Below are 12,727 nucleotides of genomic sequence, written 5' to 3' on the forward strand. Positions count from 1 at the left end.
GATCAAATTTATGGCAGAAAGTGTCATTAGACTGACGCTTTGTTTCAGTTTATATTGTCAGAATTAATGAAAAACTCTGAAATACTGAGTGAAACTAAAATAAATAAAGTCATTTTTTGTGTGTCAGTGTGTCCCCACCAGGCCACCGTAGTGTGTGTATTTGTGTGTGATAACGACACACCTGGATGGACGTCAGGGCTGGACACATCAGACGATTGTTACACTTTATTAGGTTTTACATTTATAAAATAAATAATAAATAAATCCATTTGAAAAATTAAACAAGTGAATCTTTTATTCAAAAGTTACATGTGTGTGTGTATATATATGTGTGTATATGTGTGTGTGTGTGTGTAGTGTCCTCAACAACAACAACAAGTGTCACAAATAACAACAAAAACAACCTCCATGGAAAGAGAAACTTTATCTTTATCTTCTGTATCACATTTTATCAACGCAACAAAACAAGAGATGACACTTTATCATCAACAAAAAAAAATACGACGACTACTACTTCAAAATACGACTACTACTACTTCAAAATACAACTACTAGTACTTCTACTACTTGACAAATCCATATCTGTTTGTTTCTGGCTCAGTATGAAATGATCAGCCCTGATGTGCAGCTGTACAAATGTGATGATGTGATGATGTGATGATGTGATGATGTGATGATGTGATGATGTGATGATGTGATATGAACTGGAGTAAAGAGAGAAACACAAACAGAGTCAGAGTAAAGTCTCTGTAGAAACACGGGGCTGAGTTCTGGGCCTCGGGGTTTTGTTTTCAGATCCAGGTTCGACTCTGAATCTGAGTTTTGCCCCGTGTGTGTGTGTGTGTGTGTGTGTTGGGGTGTGTGTGTGTGTGTGTGTGTTTGTGTGTTTGTGTGTTTGAGTTTGTCTGGTCCCGGTGCAGATTTGTTGCATAAACAGAACTCGAGGCCAGAATAAGTCCATGTGCTCTCATCTATTTAGAGTTTTTATCAGCTGTATCCAGTGTGTGTTAGCATGCTAGTTGTTGCTAGCTGCTCCACTCTGGTCAGTGAAAGTGAAACGTGCTTATAAACTCATCAGGGTGAGTAATTAGGACGCTCAGAATGCATGAGGTAAGTGAGGAAGAACTTTGAACCACTGCAAACTGTTTAAACAGTTAAAATAATTCAGTTTTTCACATTTTTAAGACACGTACAGCACTTTTAAACTGTTAGGCTAGAAATACAAAGCTAATATTGAACTGTGCTAAATAAAAACATACAGTAAAGTGAAGTGTCCGCAGGAGAAGCAGAGTGAATTGTTTGGTTTTGTGCTCTAAATGTTGTTAGAAATAAGAAAAGTCCAGGCTTACCCCTACGGCCCCTAGTGGCTCCCTGCCCTGAGGCTCTGCTCCTGGGGTCCAGTGATTGCGGGGCCCCTCTGGCTCCTCCACTCACTTTGAAAACCACAGCGTCGTTAACCACAGGAGTCTGGGTTTGATCGAGTTTGTTACCGACACCTGGATTTGTCCTTCAGGGGATGAGGTAAGTCGTTATGTTTATATTTATATATCGACATAAATATATCTATATATCGACATATTTATACATCTATATATCGATATCCTCTGTGCTCATGTTATATTCCGTTATCTCCAGTGAGACGATCGTGTTCAGGCTCAACATAATGTGACAAACGATGGACAGAAGCTTCACTTTACTCTCATGTTTTGTCCTTCTGTTCATTTACATCGTCCTAGTGTCTAAAGTAAAATAAGATTTACAAACTAAAAAATATATTATCTTGAAGGAACGAGATATTTTGTGGGATGAGACAGAAAGACATAATTATCTTGAGGGAACATAATCATTTCTATATATTCATGAGCGCACAAGATATTTTACTTAAAAAATCTAATAATATCTTGTTCCCTCGTGATAATTAATTATCTTGAGGGAACGAGATAATTATCTTGATTATCTTATTTGTTTGGAATGCGGCGGCTAGCATGTTAGCTATGTCCATTTATATATAGTCTATGCTAGCAACAGTCTATGCTAGCATGTTAGCTATGTCCATTTATATATACAGTCTATGCTAGCATGTTAGCTATGTCCATTTATATATACAGTCTATGCTAGCATGTTAGCTATGTCCATTTATATATACAGTCTATGCTAGCAACAGTCTATGCTAGCATGTTAGCTATGTCCATTTATATATAGTCTATGCTAGCAACAGTCTATGCTAGCATGTTAGCTATGTCCATTTATATATACAGTCTATGCTAGCATGTTAGCTATGTCCATTTATATATACAGTCTATGCTAGCATGTTAGCTATGTCCATTTATATATACAGTCTATGCTAGCAACAGTCTATGCTAGCATGTTAGCTATGTCCATTTATATATAGTCTATGCTAGCAACAGTCTATGCTAGCATGTTAGCTATGTCCATTTATATATACAGTCTATGCTAGCATGTTAGCTATGTCCATTTATATATACAGTCTATGCTAGCATGTTAGCTATGTCCATTTATATATACAGTCTATGCTAGCAACAGTCTATGCTAGCATGTTAGCTATGTCCATTTATATATAGTCTATGCTAGCAACAGTCTATGCTAGCATGTTAGCTATGTCCATTTATATATACAGTCTATGCTAGCATGTTAGCTATGTCCATTTATATATACAGTCTATGCTAGCATGTTAGCTATGTCCATTTATATATACAGTCTATGCTAGCAACAGTCTATGCTAGCATGTTAGCTATGTCCATTTATATATAGTCTATGCTAGCAACAGTCTATGCTAGCATGTTAGCTATGTCCATTTATATATACAGTCTATGCTAGCATGTTAGCTATGTCCATTTATATATACAGTCTATGCTAGCATGTTAGCTATGTCCATTTATATATACAGTCTATGCTAGCAACAGTCTATGCTAGCATGTTAGCTATGTCCATTTATATATACAGTCTATGCTAGCAACAGTCTATGCTAGCATGTTAGCTATGTCCATTTATATATACAGTCTATGCTAGCATGTTAGCTATGGCCATTTATATATACAGTCTATGCTAGCATGTTAGCTATGTCCATTTATATATACAGTCTATGCTAGCATGTTAGCTATGTCCATTTATATATACAGTCTATGCTAGCAACAGTCTATGCTAGCATGTTAGCTATGTCCATTTATATATACAGTCTATGCTAGCATGTTAGCTATGTCCATTTATATATACAGTCTATGCTAGCATGTTAGCTATGTCCATTTATATATACAGTCTATGCTAGCATGTTAGCTATGTCCATTTATATATACAGTCTATGCTAGCAACAGTCTATGCTAGCATGTTAGCTATGTCCATTTATATATACAGTCTATGCTAGCCTGTTAGCTATGTCCATTTATATATACAGTCTATGCTAGCAACAGTCTATGCTAGCATGTTAGCTATGTCCATTTATATATACAGTCTATGCTAGCCTGTTAGCTATGTCCATTTATATATACAGTCTATGCTAGCAACAGTCTATGCTAGCATGTTAGCTATGTCCATTTATATATACAGTCTATGCTAGCAACAGTCTATGCTAGCATGTTAGCTATGTCCATTTATATATACAGTCTATGCTAGCAACAGTCTATGCTAGCATGTTAGCTATGTCCATTTATATATACAGTCTATGCTAGCATGTTAGCTATGTCCATTTATATATACAGTCTATGCTAGCATGTTAGCTATGTCCATTTATATATACAGTCTATGCTAGCATGTTAGCTATGTCCATTTATATATACAGTCTATGCTAGCATGTTAGCTATGTCCATTTATATATACAGTCTATGCTAGCAACAGTCTATGCTAGCATGTTAGCTATGTCCATTTATATATACAGTCTATGCTAGCATGTTAGCTATGTCCATTTATATATACAGTCTATGCTAGCATGTTAGCTATGTCCATTTATATATACAGTCTATGCTAGCATGTTAGCTATGTCCATTTATATATACAGTCTATGCTAGCATGTTAGCTATGTCCATTTATATATACAGTCTATGCTAGCAACAGTCTATGCTAGCATGTTAGCTATGTCCATTTATATATACAGTCTATGCTAGCCTGTTAGCTATGTCCATTTATATATACAGTCTATGCTAGCAACAGTCTATGCTAGCATGTTAGCTATGTCCATTTATATATACAGTCTATGCTAGCAACAGTCTATGCTAGCATGTTAGCTATGTCCATTTATATATACAGTCTATGCTAGCATGTTAGCTATGTCCATTTATATATACAGTCTATGCTAGCATGTTAGCTATGTCCATTTATATATACAGTCTATGCTAGCAACAGTCTATGCTAGCATGTTAGCTATGTCCATTTATATATACAGTCTATGCTAGCCTGTTAGCTATGTCCATTTATATATACAGTCTATGCTAGCAACAGTCTATGCTAGCATGTTAGCTATGTCCATTTATATATACAGTCTATGCTAGCAACAGTCTATGCTAGCATGTTAGCTATGTCCATTTATATATACAGTCTATGCTAGCAACAGTCTATGCTAGCATGTTAGCTATGTCCATTTATATATACAGTCTATGCTAGCATGTTAGCTATGTCCATTTATATATACAGTCTATGCTAGCATGTTAGCTATGTCCATTTATATATACAGTCTATGCTAGCATGTTAGCTATGTCCATTTATATATACAGTCTATGCTAGCATGTTAGCTATGTCCATTTATATATACAGTCTATGCTAGCAACAGTCTATGCTAGCATGTTAGCTATGTCCATTTATATATACAGTCTATGCTAGCCTGTTAGCTATGTCCATTTATATATACAGTCTATGCTAGCAACAGTCTATGCTAGCATGTTAGCTATGTGCATTTATATATACAGTCTATGCTAGCAACAGTCTATGCTAGCATGTTAGCTATGTCCATTTATATATACAGTCTATGCTAGCAACAGTCTATGCTAGCATGTTAGCTATGTCCATTTATATATACAGGCTATGCTAGCATGTTAGCTATGTCCATTTAGAGTCTGGACTGTTGCTAAAATCAGTCCGAGGCCAAAGCACAAAATCGTCTTTATTCCACGCCGCACGTTATCGTCCTCACATGAATGATTCCAACGCACAGAGACGTTGCCACGGCGACCACAAAACGTAAAAAGATTGACCTTGAATATAAAGAAATTAGCAAACTATTGTCAGTACAAAAACAGAACGACCACCTGCCAAAAGTCGTCAAATCTGTGAATGAAGTTTAACGACGGGAGGATACGACAAATCCAGATTTTATTAAAACATAGTTCATCATATTCAGCCTTTTACTTTATATATTTTTGAGAAACGGGTCGGTGACGTTTACAGATGTAATTCTATAACTGTTAAATTTAAGTCTAAATTAACAACAGCTACGATTAAACTAATACAAATAAACGACATCATCTTTATTTTGTGAAATTAATGTTAAAAGCTCCTACATTATGCACAATTGAGCTGGAGTTGTGTTTTGTTTCATTCACACGTTTGAGTCACTTTATTATTAGTCTGTCACATCTACAAAGATCAAAATGCGACGTTCCACCTTGTGATGTCATCAAGTGGTAGTTTTCACGTTAACTCCTCCTTTTATCTTTAGTTCAGTCGAGATAAGAGACAACTCCAGGACTGAAATGAAACAAATGATTCTATAAATGAAGGTGTGTGGAGTTTAAAAACACAGTGGAGCACTTCCTGTATCACCACATGATGACATCACAAGGTGGAACAGAGTGTTTTCAGTTTGAGAGAAGAACTCAGCCTAAATCTGCAGAAACAAAACACAACTCCAGGTCTGTGTGTGACGAGGAAACGACATTAGAACATGGATACAAAAAAAACATAATATTTGCCCTTTAAAATGTCGTCTTTTTGTGTAAATTGAGTTTCTTCTTGTTTTTTCGTACTTTTCTTCTTCTTGTTTGTCGCTCGGCTCATGTGAGACTGTGATAAGTGTCGAGCTCAGGTTTTATCCACCGAAACGACAAATGAGGCAGAATTACAAAAGTTTGTCTGGATCATGTTGTTCCCTCGTGTGGAGAGACATGGACGACTGCCCAGTCCCTCTGTGTGTGTGTGTGTTTGTGTGTCGGGGTGTGTCTGTGTGTGTGTGTGTGTCTCTGTGTGCGTCAGTGTGTATGTCCCAGTGTGTGTCCCAGTGTACGTCTCTGTGTGTGTCCCCATGTCCCTGCCTGTGTGTCCCTGTGTATGACCCTGTGTTTGTTTGCGTGTCTGTCTCTGTGTGTGTCCCTGTCCCCCTGTACCTCCCCCTGTACCTCCCCCTGTACCTCCTCGTGTACCTCCCCCTGTACCTCCCCCTGTACCTCCCCCTGTACCTCCCCCTGTACCTCCCCCTGTACCTCCTCGTGTACCTCCCCCTGTACCTCCTCATGTACCTGAGAGGAGCAGACGCCTCCTGTGGTGAAAACTCATTTCAGGTCATGACCAAATGTGAGGGACAAACTTCTATCAGAGAGACGCCCCAGGGACACGGACGAGACACGAGACACGAGACACGAGCGTCTCTCACACTTCAGCCTGGGCACAAGAACATGGGACTTCTACTACAACTGTTAAAACTACTACTACTACTACTACTAATACTGCTACTACAACTACTGTTAAAACTACTACTACTTCTACTTCTACTTGACCCATTTGCTCACTGAGCTTGAACCTGACACTTTTTCATTTACAAACCAAAATGAAACTTTAATCAGAATTAAATAATTAAAGTCGGACTCTTCCGTCTCTGTCCGTGAGACGATGATCAAATAATCAAACACATTTCACGACTGAAACATCTGAAACTTTAAACTGACCGTAAAACGCGGCGTGTGCGTCTGTGGATCGATGCTGCTCTGAAAACCCCGTGGCCTGAAGGACTGAACATCACCTTTTATGAAATATAATCATGGCGGTGCGTTCAGGGTCCTGCCTCTGGGATTTACCGTGAAATGGATGTGTCTGTAAACGCCGCGTGAAGCGTTTTCCAGGAGGTCACATGTAAAACTGTCACATACACAATAACAGAGACGAGGAGGACGTGGACATTTGGTCTGATCACACACACAGGTCTGAGGTGAGGACAGAGACTCCAGCTCCAGTTTTGCTCCCGTGAGTGAAAAGAGGAAAAGAAAATGAGACATGAAGCCGTGGTCCTCGGAAAAAGAAACGTCCTCGTTCATCTGAGACGTTCATCTGATGATGATGATGATGATGATGATGATGATGATGATGATGAGCTCCAGGGACAAACCTCACTCCACTTTAACAAAATAAAACGTCATTTATTTTATTAGTTTAATCATAATTATTGTGCAGTTAAAGAGGAGCAGTCTGTTCAAGAAACACAATGTGGCTCAGTGGTTGAGTGTTGGTCCCAACCCGAAGGTCGGAGGATCGAGTCCCGCTCGGACCAAGTTCTGTCGTTGTGTCCTTAGGCAAGACACTTCACCCACATTGCCTAGTATGAAAGTGGTGTGTGTGTGAATGATGGAGGTGGTGGGAGGGGCCAATGGCGCAGATTGGCAGCCTCGCTTCTGTCAGTCTGCCCCAGGGCAGCTGTGGCTACAGTAGTATCTGACCATCACCAAGTGAAATGAATGAATAATGAGTCTAGTGTAGAGGCTTTGACACGACTGTGAAGAGCAGAACAAGTGTAAGGCATTATTATTATTATTATTATTATTATTATTATTATCATTATTATTATTATTATTATTATTATTATTATCATTATTATTATTATTATTATTATCATTATTATTATTATTATCATTATTATTATTATTATTATTATCATTATTATTATTATTATTATTATCATTATTATTATTATTATTATTATTATTATCATTATTATTATTATTATTATTATTATTATTATTATCCTTTAAACAGGACTGGGGCCTTAAACACCACCTGTCCTCCATCTATAACCCCACCCTCAGACCCAAAGCAAACAAAGGACACAAGAGAGAACAATAGTAAGGCCATTAAAGGTTGAATAGGGCCATTAAAGCTGAAACTGGAGACAAAGCTGTTTCAGTTTCAGTGTCGTTAGCGCCTCCTGCAGGCAGATCTAAGACAGTGTCCAGTGTGATCCACAGCTGAAGTATCTGGACCGACCCAAACGTAAAGTGAACTCTACACTGACCCAATGAACTTAAATACAAAAAAGTCTGTAAATGTAAAGAATTTTTAATGAATTTAACCTTTTCCTCAGACGTCAACAGAACAAAGTTAAAACAGGAAAAAGACAATTATTTGAATTTTTGAAAAGGACAAAAGAAAAATGTTTAAAAAAGTGTTTCCTGGGTCCCTTGTGAACCACCTGCTCGTCTCTATGGATACTATCACTTTGTCTTTTATGCTCGTCTGTGTGGCATTAAACTTACCTGTCTCCATGGAGACGAGTTTCAGGTTCAGTTTGTCGACCTTGAACTCGCTCATATTAAGAACGGACACTTTTGTACAGTAACAATAAGAACATGTGTAATGGATAAATGCAGAATAAGTTTAATGTCACACTGTGGAACATTCCAGATAAAACAAAAACATCTCCATGGAGACGGGCGACAGAAAAGGTACAAAGTGCAGCTTTAAAGATCATGCTGTTTTCTGATCTGTGTTTTGTTTCATTCTCACACATTTAACTCAAACCTGCAGATTTAGGCTGAGCTCTCGACTCAAAACACTCTGTTCCACCTTGTGATGTCATCAGGAAGTGCTCCACTCTGTTTTTAAACTCCACACACCTTCATTTTTTTCTAGAATCATTTGGATCATTTCAGTCCTGGAGTTGCCATTTATCTCGACTGAACTAAAGGTAAAAGGAGGAGTTCACCTGATGACATCACAAGGTGGAACAGAGCGTTTTGTGCTTTGTAGATGTAACAGACTAATAATAAAATGTGACTCAAACGTGTGTAAATGAAACAAAACACAACTCCAGCTCTGTTTTTGACAACCCCTTTAGAACACGACTTAAAACTCATAAGAATCTAAGTTACTGTCACTTTAAAGGTCCAATATCACATAAAATAGACGACCAAATGTAACTTTTACTGCAAATTATTTACTGAACTTGAGTAAAACTTTGTCTTTGCTCAGGCTCAACAATTAAAAAAAGACTTGGAGATGTAAAGTTCAGGGTTGGTGTTTTTTTTTTTTTTACACAATACGACAGGAAAATGTGTTGTTTGCAAATGAAATGATAAATAAATAAGAGATAATTGTGGTCCTGGTGATGCGTCTTTTTGATTCAAACACAGGGCAGATCCTTCAGTCGAGACAAAGACGACACAAACACAAACCCACATATGGCACACGCCGACGACACGACGCACAGCTGGACACGAGCTATAACAAAAGCTGCAGCGAGCGGCCAGCTGCTGCGAGTCAGACGGAGTAATGACACATTCAGATCCGGCGGGGGAAATTTAATTCTACAATTGTATGTGAATAACCGTCTGAAAGCTCCCGCCAGATCTGAGCCCCGCTGAGACTCGAGACAATCCCACTGATCAGCAGCATCCACAGTCTCAGCAAATCTGTTTATTTCAAATGTGCTGTTAACAAATACATAAATAAACCAGAGACCATTTGTAATTCTTTGATCACACCACAGCAAACGAACGCACACAAACGCACACAAACGCACACAAACACACACAGAGCAGAAGAGAAGACGTGTTAAACAGAGACGATCATATGGACACAAAACAGAACATTTTAACACAAAGGCGCCGTATCTGAGTTTACTCTTGAAAAAACATGACAAAACATGACAATTTGTTCATTTTAGCTCATTTCAAAGTGTTTGCAAAGGTCCAAAGTAGAAATGGGACGATATTAAAGTTTAGACTCATGATTATCGTGACCAAAATAATCACGATCAACGATAATATCACGATAATTATTAAACCGAGGCAGTTTAATGTCAAATATGGAGGTTATAGGTTCAGATTAAGTCATAATTGTTGTAAAACCCTGCGCCGCTGTTAGCAAACGGTGCTAACCTAGCGATAGCAAAGTCGACACAAACACAGATTCACACAAATCCAAACACAAACTACATTCAATAGTTTATTTCTCATGGTGTGTTTCTTAAGATGGAGATTTTTGGCTCAACTTTGTCAAACGATGCAGATGTTTGTGTCGTAAATGTGCGTGTGAGTTTGTATCAGTCGCTCGCGTTTGTCGCTGGCGTTTGTCGCTCGCGTTTCCCCTCTGAGCCGTATCTTTTCTCCTTCAGACTCTGCAGATCGGTGGCTCATCTTGTTGCTCTTGTTTTTCAAATCCATAATTCCACACATCAGACTTCACCTTCTTCAGTGGAGGATATAAATGTGTGGAGTCACTGGGATCAGGATCCACTGCCCACGAGCCACAGAAGAAACAAGTGTCACTGCTACGACAGAGCGCCCCCTTGTGGACAAACACCAGAACTAACATCTAAACACTGTATGAAACTGAAACATGAGTCTGTCTGGTGCTGTAAAGAAGAGTATAAACGTGTGCGACGATCACGATTATTAAAAAAATGCCACAAACGATTAATTTTTTATCGTGATTATTGATATTATCGTCCCAGCCCTAGTCCAAAGTTATTCCAAACCTACTCTTTATTCACCCTGACGAGTTTATAAACACTTTTCACAAGTATCACAGACCAGAGTTTTGCCGTCACAGTAAAGCAAACACCAGTGAGCATGCTAACAGTGCACTTCCTGATTATCCATAATAATTCCATAGCAGACGTCACACAGCAGACTGATTTGGACCTCCAGATCTGTTTATACAGTAAATCTGCTCTGGGGCAAGACACATTTTGCTCAAACACATTGTAAAAATCAAGATTAGTGCATTTAAGAAGAAATATCTCCTCTCTCTCTCACTTTTATTTCTCTGTTATGGCGTTCGCTCGACTCTGTGTGAGCTGTTGCACCTTATGACTCGCCATTTTGTGTAATTAAAACTTGAAAATCAATAATCTAAATTGTAAGTGTTCTCAGACGGCCTTTCTGTCGACTGGGATGTGCAGGTTTACAGTGTGAACGTTACCCGTCGATAAACTAATAAACTAATAAACATTTAAAGTTTCAAACGGCTGAGTCAGAGCTGAGTTTGTTCGCGAAGAAAAGTAAAGTTGCGTAACAAGTTTAATAACATAAACACTTTATTAACAAATGAAGTAAAGGTGCACTGTGGAACTCGGTTTGCCTCGTTGTTGCCATGGAGATGTTATTGCAACGCGGGATTTGCTTCGTAACACGGCGACAGACTGTGTAAAAAAGTGAACAGAGCAGTTACAGCGGCGAGTATCATAGCAACCGGAGAGCCAATCAGGAGCGAGGCTGTTGAAGGTAACGCCCCTTAGCAACACTGTCAATCAAACTTGTTGCTAACGCTAACAGGAGCGACCTCGGGGAAAGAAGACGCCTGATTTGTCTGTTATTAATGTTCAAATCTAGATGAAAGTGTGATTTTTGTTTTATTTTCAGATGTTTACGCTGATGTTTATGTTGAAACCTGCAGCTTCGGTTAAAAGGACTCAGCTCTTCATCTTCAGGTTGAACAGAGGTCGTGTAAAACGTCTTTTCAGTGACTGCAGCACGTGTTTCACCTTCAGTTAAAAGTATATCCATTCATGACCTTGTACAGTTTGTAAAATGAGTTAAATCCTTCTATAGATGGTTCTGTATTTTCACACTATAAGTCGCTCTGGAGTATAAAAACATGCATAATAATGAAGAAAAAAAGGCAGTTGTCAGTGTGACCGTAACAAAGATGTGAAATTATTAAGTCACACCCCCGGACAAACTGTGAAAAGAAAAAAAAGTGCAACTTATACTCCAGAAAATGCAGTACCTTTCTCAGGCTATAAGTACTGGAAAAACTCCCTTGAAACGTAACGTGTGCTGCTGTTTGTAACGACATTCATCTGAGCAGATAAACTTCTTCTTTACGATTGCACTTGATTTACAGACACAAAAGTGAAATAAAAACCCCAGGATCATGTAGAGGGTTAATACGAACATTTAAGACCAAAAAACAGAAATAAAACTCAAAATAACCAAAAAAATACAACACAAAAAAACTAAAAAATAAAGAAAATAAACAAAATTTGTTTTTTTTAAATAACAAAAAAAAAAAAGAAATTACCCCAAGCCTCAAAATAATAATAATAGATAAATAAAATAAAAACCCTCAAAATTACAAAAAAAAAAAACAAACAAAAAAACCCAAAAACAAAAAACAAACAAAAAATTTTTTTTTTAAATTTAAAAATAAACTCAAAATAACTCATAAAAATGAACCCCAGGATCATGTAGAGGGTTAATATGAACATTTAACACCAAAAACGAGAAATAAAACTCAAAATAACCAAAAAAATACAATGCAAAAAAACAAAAAAATAAAGAAAATAAACAACAACAAAAAATTAAAATAGCAAAAAAAAAAAAAAAAAAAAAAAAAAAAATAAATAAAATAAAATAAAAACCCTCAAAATTACTCACCCCCCCCCCCAAAAAAAAAAAACAAAAAACAAAACAAAAACACAACTAAATAATAAAAAAATAAACTCAAAATAACTCATAAAAATTAACCCCAGGATCATGTAGAGGGTTAATACGAACATTTAAGACCAGAATGA

The sequence above is a fragment of the Periophthalmus magnuspinnatus genome, chromosome 22, assembly GCF_009829125.3.
Source record: "Periophthalmus magnuspinnatus isolate fPerMag1 chromosome 22, fPerMag1.2.pri, whole genome shotgun sequence".
Lineage (NCBI taxonomy): Eukaryota > Metazoa > Chordata > Actinopteri > Gobiiformes > Gobiidae > Periophthalmus > Periophthalmus magnuspinnatus.